The sequence below is a fragment of the Hydra viridissima genome, unplaced genomic scaffold (assembly GCF_058129835.1).
Source record: "Hydra viridissima isolate aposymbiotic clone 2 unplaced genomic scaffold, HvirCarnegie_v1 scaffold_3, whole genome shotgun sequence".
Taxonomy (NCBI): Eukaryota; Metazoa; Cnidaria; class Hydrozoa; order Anthoathecata; family Hydridae; genus Hydra; species Hydra viridissima.
This window is the reverse complement of record NW_028324302.1, coordinates 4,110,001-4,120,000: the sequence shown is the minus strand read 5'-3', so window position 1 is coordinate 4,120,000 and position 10,000 is coordinate 4,110,001. Positions and strand designations below refer to the sequence as shown.

The window sequence follows — 10,000 nt, the reverse complement described above, 5'->3', positions numbered from 1 at the left end:
CTTTTATTACCACTTGTTCAATTAATGGTGAGAAGTTGACGTTTCAAGGTGTTATAAATAAATTCGACTCGGCTAATTCAACATACAAAGTGCATTTGATTCACCGTATCGCTTAACAAACATGAAAACTTATTCACAGAAGGTTAACGTCTGAGTGCTAGTTTACTATAAAGAGGTGAGCTAATGCTTTTTCTTGATAACAGTTCCCCACAAATGTAAGTTTTAAGTCGTTCGATACTTAAAAGATAATGATAGTTATTTTTTGTTGAATAATGCGAGACGTTTTATTTAATTATCTATTACATGGGTTTCACTTGTTGCGTTGTCTTAATTTACGTTTATGCTACTTGTAAGTATATTTATGTATGAATGCTACAAATGCTTTCTAAGTATAAATCGTGTAAATGTTTTTAAGTTTTTAGTGACTTTTTTATTTTTTGAGTTGAGACTCTTTCTTTTTATAGTTGAATAACAAATCAAGAACATGCTTTCAAAACAATGGCAGCGATCAATCAAAAACATCCTGGAAAAGAAAAAAAGCGCAAGGGGAAAGTTGTATGGCTCATATTCAGCTACAGCTAAGAAAGTTTTCAAACGAGAGGACAAGTTCGGGGCACATCACTTTGCTCCACTTCCAGCTGCTTTGTGCAAGGGGAACGGAGTGTATGTGTGGGATGTATGATGGTCGTCGCTATTACGATTTTCTAAGTGGATTGTGACAGCGTTCTTAACCAAGGTCATTGCCACCCCAAGATAATTGATGCCTTAAAAAAACAAGCCGATAAACTTACTTTGACGTCCAGGGCGTTTTACAATGAGGCTTTGGGAGAGTTTCAGGAATACGCAACTAAATTATTTGGCTACGATCGCATTTTGCCGATGAATAGTGGTGCAGAAGGAGGGGAGACTGCCTGCAAACTTGCTCGAAAGTGGGGTTATAGAGTGAAGGGTATTCCAGAGAACCAAGCAATAATATTTTTTTTGCGGATATAAACTTTTGGGGTCGAACATTAGCCGCATGCTCAATCTCCTCAGAGCCAGATACCAGAAACGACTACGGTCCATATATGCCATAATTTGACATGGTCCCTTTCAACGATACAAAGGCTCTCGAGGTAAAAATTTATATATGTTTATAGAATTCAGATTATAACGTCTAAGGGACATTGGAAAATAACCAACGTTTCGTTACATAGGAAAAGCTAAAAAATCCGCACACATGCGCGTTTTTGTGTGAACCAATTCAAGGGGAAGCTGGAGTGGTTATTCCTGATGATGGTTACTTGACTAAAGTTCGCGAGCTCTGTACCAAGTACAATATAAGGTTAACATTTTTGACTTCCTCCTGTAGAGTTTTGTAGCATCCCAACGTATATTGATGTGGTAAAAAATATTAAAACATGCTTTTGTTTTTTTTAGGTTTTGTGGATAGCAGATGAAGTACAAACGGGGTTAGGACGAACGGGAAAGTAAGACTCTAAAGTTAACCCTAAGCCTTCATACAAACAAAAACACGCATAGATTTTTTTATGTCCTTTTTAGTTTCTCGCAACACGGCTACCTTAATGCCGTTAATACACACAGCGTTTCTTATCCTGTGAAAAAAAATACATAGATACAAATAAATACATGCATCCTTTGTTTAGGTTGATTTGCGTGCATTATGAAAATGCTCGTCCGGATATAGTCATTTTGGGAAAGGCGCTTTCTGGAGGGGTCATGCCGGTCAGTTAACTGTCGTCGAATCTCAAATAAAAATAAGTGTGCATTTCAAATTATGCACTTAACGTTTATATTAGCTTTCACGGTTTATTCGTTTCTAGATATCTGCTGTGTTGGCTGATTCAGAAATTATGTTAACTATTCGCCCGGGACAGGTATAGATATTTTAACATAAAACTGAAATATCATTCGTTATTTTGGAATATTTTCCATTTATCTTTTTATGTTGCAGCATAGGTCGACGTTTGGTAGAAACTCACTTGCTTCTAAAGTGGCAATCGTAAAGAAGTAAGGCTTTTAGTTGTATCTAGGTTATGTTGTCGGTTTATTGTTTTAAACAAGTTTTTGTTGTTATAACCGTAGTCGAGAGTTATTTTCAAACAACTTTCTCCATTAGGTTTTGATTGAAGAAAAGCATTGCTGACAATGCAATAAAAATGGGGAATATATTGAGAAAAGAGTTGTCGACCAAACTTAATCCAAACATCGCCACTGTGGTTCGAGGAAAAGGGTTATTAAATGCAGTTGTTATTCCTAAAACCAAAGGTTACTTTCTACTTTTCGGACATTTTGTTCTATTTTCTGAAACACCTTACTTCAAAAATGATCACTTTTAATACTTTCTCAAGTGAATTGTTTTGTTTTAGCACTTCGCCTATAAAAGTAGACAAAAACTGTTGTCTTATTTTTCAAGTGTTTTAATTTAGATTATGATGCTTACTTCGCATGTTTACGTCTGCGAGACAATGGACTTTTGACGAAGCAAACTCGTGGAGATATACTTCGTCTTTGCCCTCCACTTATCATAAATGACATCCAAATGCAAGAAGGAATAGATATCATCGTGAAGACTATAAATTCATTGGCGTAACATTTCGTTCACGCCAATGAATTGATAGTCTAAACAATATCTGTTCTGTCTACGGAGCTTTATAAGTCATTTTCATTTTTAAACGTTTTAATAATGTTTTAACCCTTTCATGCACCAATTATTTTTCTGTAACTAACATAACTCATAAAAAATCATCTACAAAAATGACAGTGGTACTATGAAATGTTAAAGTAGACTTTTTCAATTCTCCTTTAAAAAATAATTTTCTTTTCAATCGGTTCAACCATTTGAATTGGGGAAGCTTAAATTAATTTGCTGTTATACAACAACCCAGCGCATGAAAGGGTTAATAACATTTACATAAACAGCAGCAAATTAAAATAAAAATAGAAAAAACTAATCTAAGTTGCCACTTTGCATCGGATGCGTTTTATATTGCACATTATATTTATTTTGTTGTATACAGAATATATAATATTTGTTAAGATGCTGTAAGAATGTGAATCATTTTACTACTCGTAGAAAAACAATTGTTATACATCATGTGTATGTTTATATTTTATGTTTGTATTATATTTATTACACATTTTGTGTTTCTACCAAGGTTTTTCCCTTGTAAATGTTAACAAGTATGAAGCTATTTGCGAACCCTCACTTGAACTTATGTTTATGTCAAATGTGCAAATATACTAGGTACAAACCACTATTTCTATATGAAATAATTTGTTTTTTTTTGCTATGTTTTTAGATGTAGATTTCAAATGATGAAACCAGGAAGCAAAAAAATGTGCATTTTATGCAAAAGTTTTTGCAGTTAGTGTTTGATCCAGGTCGTTTGTTAAAGTTGGCTATAATTTTTTATTTTTAATGAAAATAATAATTGGAAGATGAACTGTGGCAGAGTCTTTAGAATGAACAAAGAGGCAGGACTCAATATCCCTACAAAAGCTGTCCTGATGCACTTTTTTTGAACGAGTCCTTATTCGAAAAAATGCACCAATAATCACGAGCTCATTCTATATTCATAATGCATTCAAAGGGTAACTCCAATACATTATGAGTTACCCTTTGAATACATTATGAATTCCCCTTTGAATGCATTTACAAGTATCTCAAAACCCTGTAAAGTTCGTAAGAAAAAAAGGCTTTTTCTTTCATAATTTATCTTTCAGTACCACAACTTTTTTCAATTTAGGGTTTCAGATTCTAAATACCAGCTAAATACCAGTTTGTGATAAATAACCAGCGTGTTCGGAAAGTTATAGTCCGTAGTCTTTTATCAATGTCTGTAGACGTTTTGTCAAAACGAGCGTTTGATAAGGCGCGTGCGCACAATAAAACACCAAGAATAAATATCGGGTTGTTGAGTTAGATCATGAACGTATAAGAAATGGACGTGCAACTGATTGTTTTACATTAAAGAGGTCGCTGTCGAGTGTCCGACAAAATCTAAATTTTCACCCGTCAACAAAAAAATCGATTGAAATGGCTGCCCACAGCTTTAAAACAGAAACTCTAATCACGTGGTATTAGTTTAAACTTGTATAGCATTTGTTTAATAAGACTGTTTAGGATAAAATAACTACTTCACGCGTTGACGATTTACTAAACAAATTACACCTAGGTAAAGGAAATTAGTTGTCGGCACGAACTGATTTTCATCATTTTTTCAAGATGAACATTCGTAAGTTTGGAAACTTTTTTCGTGTAAACAAAGTCTGTCAATGATAAAATAGACCTGTAAGGATAATTTTAAAATGACTAAAACAAAGTACATTATAAAAACGCTTAAATAAAATATTTTGTCAAGATCTGGTTTTATTCAACTCTTTGGTCCTCCTTTCACCAGCCTTAATTTTGTGTATTTTTTGAGTATTTTTTCCGATATGTCGCCATTTTTTGCCTCGACAACTCTATAAGCTCCATAATATATATTCCACTAATTTTCTAATGGTTTTTTTTTATAATTCATTTGATAATGCAAAACCTTTTAAAAATGTTATTCAAATTTGTAAGTATCTTGAAAAATGCGGCCAGGTGTTTCATGTTTTCGTTTTTCATGTTTCACATATTACTTTATTTCTCATAAAAAGTGCATAATAACCCATAAGATTTAGACGCATATTACCGTGGCTGTAAATAAAAAATGTCATTGCAATAAAATCTAAATGATTAACTCCTTAATCAACTGAAAACATTTTTAAAAGCACAAAAATTTAACTATGTCTTCTCTTTTGATAGAACACAGTGACATTCTTATGGCAGTTGAAGCTTCAACTATAGGCTTGACGAGACAAAACGTCAATTAATTAAAACACCGTCGATTAATTTTAGTTAAGTTAGTTACAATTTTTAGTTTTGGTCACAACACTTGTTATTGCAAGAAATCTCAAGAAACAGATAGGATGTTCCACTAAAACAACTCATTCTGAGTTTCTTTCTAACCCTTTTTCTTTTCCTACGAGTCTCTTAGAAGCCCACCTGAACTTACTTTAGTTTTAACTTTAAACCTTAGTTTTAACTTTTTAAATGTTAGCTTTAAAAGCCCACCTGAACAACAGCTGTCTCAGACTGACATCAAGAAAATAATTAAAAATTTGATTTGGAGTTTTTTCCTTATATTTTCATAACGGTTTCATTTATAAAAGAGCTGATCGATGTTTCAAGAAACAGGTATGTTGTTGTAATATGTTGTTATAAGAAGTGAGGAGATTTCTTTCTGCTTCTGTTTTCATTTCAAACATTAAGTTGTCTTTTCAAACATTAGTTTGTCTTTTCAAACATTATATTGTCGATTTCGATCGTCAAAAGTCTTTTGGCTAATTATAAGTTTCGAGAACTCACATTACAACCGTAGCTAGAAACGAATTATCACCTTGACGCTCCTCGCTGATTAACCCAGATATAACAGTTCTATCATGCGGTATATTGATGTTTGGCAATTTTTTACCCTTTTTCAAACTATTTACTCCTGAATGTGAATAAAACCATTTCTTGCTACAACTTTCAAACATACAATCAGCGAACCAGCAAACATGACTTTTTGACGTTGTCTCGTCAAGCCTATAGTTGAAGCTTCAACTGCCATAAGAATGTCACTGTGTTCTATCAAAATTATTTTTATGTGAAACATGAAAAACGAAAACATGAAACACCTGGCCGCATTTTTCAAGATACTTACAAATTTGAATAACATTTTTAAAAGGTTTTGCATTATCAAATGAATTATAAAAAAAAACCATTAGAAAATTAGTGGAATATATATTATGGAGCTTATAGAGTTGTCGAGGCAAAAAATGGCGACATATCGGAAAAAATACTCAAAAAATACACAAAATTAAGGCTGGTGAAAGGAGGACCAAAGAGTTGAATAAAACCAGATCTTGACAAAATATTTTATTTAAGCGTTTTTATAATGTACTTTGTTTTAGTCATTTTAAAATTATCCTTACAGGTCTATTTTATCATTGACAGACTTTGTTTACACGAAAAAAGTTTCCAAACTTACGAATGTTCATCTTGAAAAAATGATGAAAATCAGTTCGTGCCGACAACTAATTTCCTTTACCTAGGTGTAATTTGTTTAGTAAATCGTCAACGCGTGAAGTAGTTATTTTATCCTAAACAGTCTTATTAAACAAATGCTATACAAGTTTAAACTAATACCACGTGATTAGAGTTTCTGTTTTAAAGCTGTGGGCAGCCATTTCAATCGATTTTTTTGTTGACGGGTGAAAATTTAGATTTTGTCGGACACTCGACAGCGACCTCTTTAATGTAAAACAATCAGTTGCACGTCCATTTCTTATACGTTCATGATCTAACTCAACAACCCGATATTTATTCTTGGTGTTTTATTGTGCGCACGCGCCTTATCAAACGCTCGTTTTGACAAAACGTCTACAGACATTGATAAAAGACTACGGACTATAACTTTCCGAACACGCTGGTTATTTATCACAAACTGGTATTTAGCTGGTATTTAGAATCTGAAACCCTAAATTGAAAAAAGTTGTGGTACTGAAAGATAAATTATGAAAGAAAAAGCCTTTTTTTCTTACGAACTTTACAGGGTTTTGAGATACTTGTAAATGCATTCAAAGGGGAATTCATAATGTATTCAAAGGGTAACTCATAATGTATTGGAGTTACCCTTTGAATGCATTATGAATATAGAATGAGCTCGTGATTATTGGTGCATTTTTTCGAATAAGGACTCGTTCAAAAAAAGTGCATCAGGACAGCTTTTGTAGGGATATTGAGTCCTGCCTCTTTGTTCATTCTAAAGACTCTGCCACAGTTCATCTTCCAATTATTATTTTCATTAAAAATAAAAAATTATAGCCAACTTTAACAAACGACCTGGATCAAACACTAACTGCAAAAACTTTTGCATAAAATGCACATTTTTTTGCTTCCTGGTTTCATCATTTGAAATCTACATCTAAAAACATAGCAAAAAAAAACAAATTATTTCATATAGAAATAGTGGTTTGTACCTAGTATATTTGCACATTTGACATAAACATAAGTTCAAGTGAGGGTTCGCAAATAGCTTCATACTTGTTAACATTTACAAGGGAAAAACCTTGGTAGAAACACAAAATGTGTAATAAATATAATACAAACATAAAATATAAACATACACATGATGTATAACAATTGTTTTTCTACGAGTAGTAAAATGATTCACATTCTTACAGCATCTTAACAAATATTATATATTCTGTATACAACAAAATAAATATAATGTGCAATATAAAACGCATCCGATGCAAAGTGGCAACTTAGATTAGTTTTTTCTATTTTTATTTTAATTTGCTGCTGTTTATGTAAATGTTATTAACCCTTTCATGCGCTGGGTTGTTGTATAACAGCAAATTAATTTAAGCTTCCCCAATTCAAATGGTTGAACCGATTGAAAAGAAAATTATTTTTTAAAGGAGAATTGAAAAAGTCTACTTTAACATTTCATAGTACCACTGTCATTTTTGTAGATGATTTTTTATGAGTTATGTTAGTTACAGAAAAATAATTGGTGCATGAAAGGGTTAAAACATTATTAAAACGTTTAAAAATGAAAATGACTTATAAAGCTCCGTAGACAGAACAGATATTGTTTAGACTATCAATTCATTGGCGTGAACGAAATGTTACGCCAATGAATTTATAGTCTTCACGATGATATCTATTCCTTCTTGCATTTGGATGTCATTTATGATAAGTGGAGGGCAAAGACGAAGTATATCTCCACGAGTTTGCTTCGTCAAAAGTCCATTGTCTCGCAGACGTAAACATGCGAAGTAAGCATCATAATCTAAATTAAAACACTTGAAAAATAAGACAACAGTTTTTGTCTACTTTTATAGGCGAAGTGCTAAAACAAAACAATTCACTTGAGAAAGTATTAAAAGTGATCATTTTTGAAGTAAGGTGTTTCAGAAAATAGAACAAAATGTCCGAAAAGTAGAAAGTAACCTTTGGTTTTAGGAATAACAACTGCATTTAATAACCCTTTTCCTCGAACCACAGTGGCGATGTTTGGATTAAGTTTGGTCGACAACTCTTTTCTCAATATATTCCCCATTTTTATTGCATTGTCAGCAATGCTTTTCTTCAATCAAAACCTAATGGAGAAAGTTGTTTGAAAATAACTCTCGACTACGGTTATAACAACAAAAACTTGTTTAAAACAATAAACCGACAACATAACCTAGATACAACTAAAAGCCTTACTTCTTTACGATTGCCACTTTAGAAGCAAGTGAGTTTCTACCAAACGTCGACCTATGCTGCAACATAAAAAGATAAATGGAAAATATTCCAAAATAACGAATGATATTTCAGTTTTATGTTAAAATATCTATACCTGTCCCGGGCGAATAGTTAACATAATTTCTGAATCAGCCAACACAGCAGATATCTAGAAACGAATAAACCGTGAAAGCTAATATAAACGTTAAGTGCATAATTTGAAATGCACACTTATTTTTATTTGAGATTCGACGACAGTTAACTGACCGGCATGACCCCTCCAGAAAGCGCCTTTCCCAAAATGACTATATCCGGACGAGCATTTTCATAATGCACGCAAATCAACCTAAACAAAGGATGCATGTATTTATTTGTATCTATGTATTTTTTTTCACAGGATAAGAAACGCTGTGTGTATTAACGGCATTAAGGTAGCCGTGTTGCGAGAAACTAAAAAGGACATAAAAAAATCTATGCGTGTTTTTGTTTGTATGAAGGCTTAGGGTTAACTTTAGAGTCTTACTTTCCCGTTCGTCCTAACCCCGTTTGTACTTCATCTGCTATCCACAAAACCTAAAAAAAACAAAAGCATGTTTTAATATTTTTTACCACATCAATATACGTTGGGATGCTACAAAACTCTACAGGAGGAAGTCAAAAATGTTAACCTTATATTGTACTTGGTACAGAGCTCGCGAACTTTAGTCAAGTAACCATCATCAGGAATAACCACTCCAGCTTCCCCTTGAATTGGTTCACACAAAAACGCGCATGTGTGCGGATTTTTTAGCTTTTCCTATGTAACGAAACGTTGGTTATTTTCCAATGTCCCTTAGACGTTATAATCTGAATTCTATAAACATATATAAATTTTTACCTCGAGAGCCTTTGTATCGTTGAAAGGGACCATGTCAAATTATGGCATATATGGACCGTAGTCGTTTCTGGTATCTGGCTCTGAGGAGATTGAGCATGCGGCTAATGTTCGACCCCAAAAGTTTATATCCGCAAAAAAAATATTATTGCTTGGTTCTCTGGAATACCCTTCACTCTATAACCCCACTTTCGAGCAAGTTTGCAGGCAGTCTCCCCTCCTTCTGCACCACTATTCATCGGCAAAATGCGATCGTAGCCAAATAATTTAGTTGCGTATTCCTGAAACTCTCCCAAAGCCTCATTGTAAAACGCCCTGGACGTCAAAGTAAGTTTATCGGCTTGTTTTTTTAAGGCATCAATTATCTTGGGGTGGCAATGACCTTGGTTAAGAACGCTGTCACAATCCACTTAGAAAATCGTAATAGCGACGACCATCATACATCCCACACATACACTCCGTTCCCCTTGCACAAAGCAGCTGGAAGTGGAGCAAAGTGATGTGCCCCGAACTTGTCCTCTCGTTTGAAAACTTTCTTAGCTGTAGCTGAATATGAGCCATACAACTTTCCCCTTGCGCTTTTTTTCTTTTCCAGGATGTTTTTGATTGATCGCTGCCATTGTTTTGAAAGCATGTTCTTGATTTGTTATTCAACTATAAAAAGAAAGAGTCTCAACTCAAAAAATAAAAAAGTCACTAAAAACTTAAAAACATTTACACGATTTATACTTAGAAAGCATTTGTAGCATTCATACATAAATATACTTACAAGTAGCATAAACGTAAATTAAGACAACGCAACAAGTGAAACCCATGTA

At 33.4% G+C, this 10,000-nt stretch overlaps 2 pseudogenes; one reads left to right on the top strand and one right to left on the bottom strand.

The window, feature by feature from the left end:
- Positions 1 to 2,989, top strand: part of LOC149890654 (ornithine aminotransferase, mitochondrial-like) — a 3,860-nt pseudogene extending 871 nt beyond the window's left edge.
- Positions 2,990 to 7,311: 4,322 nt separating this feature from the next.
- Positions 7,312 to 10,000, bottom strand: part of LOC149890653 (ornithine aminotransferase, mitochondrial-like) — a 3,860-nt pseudogene continuing 1,171 nt past the window's right edge.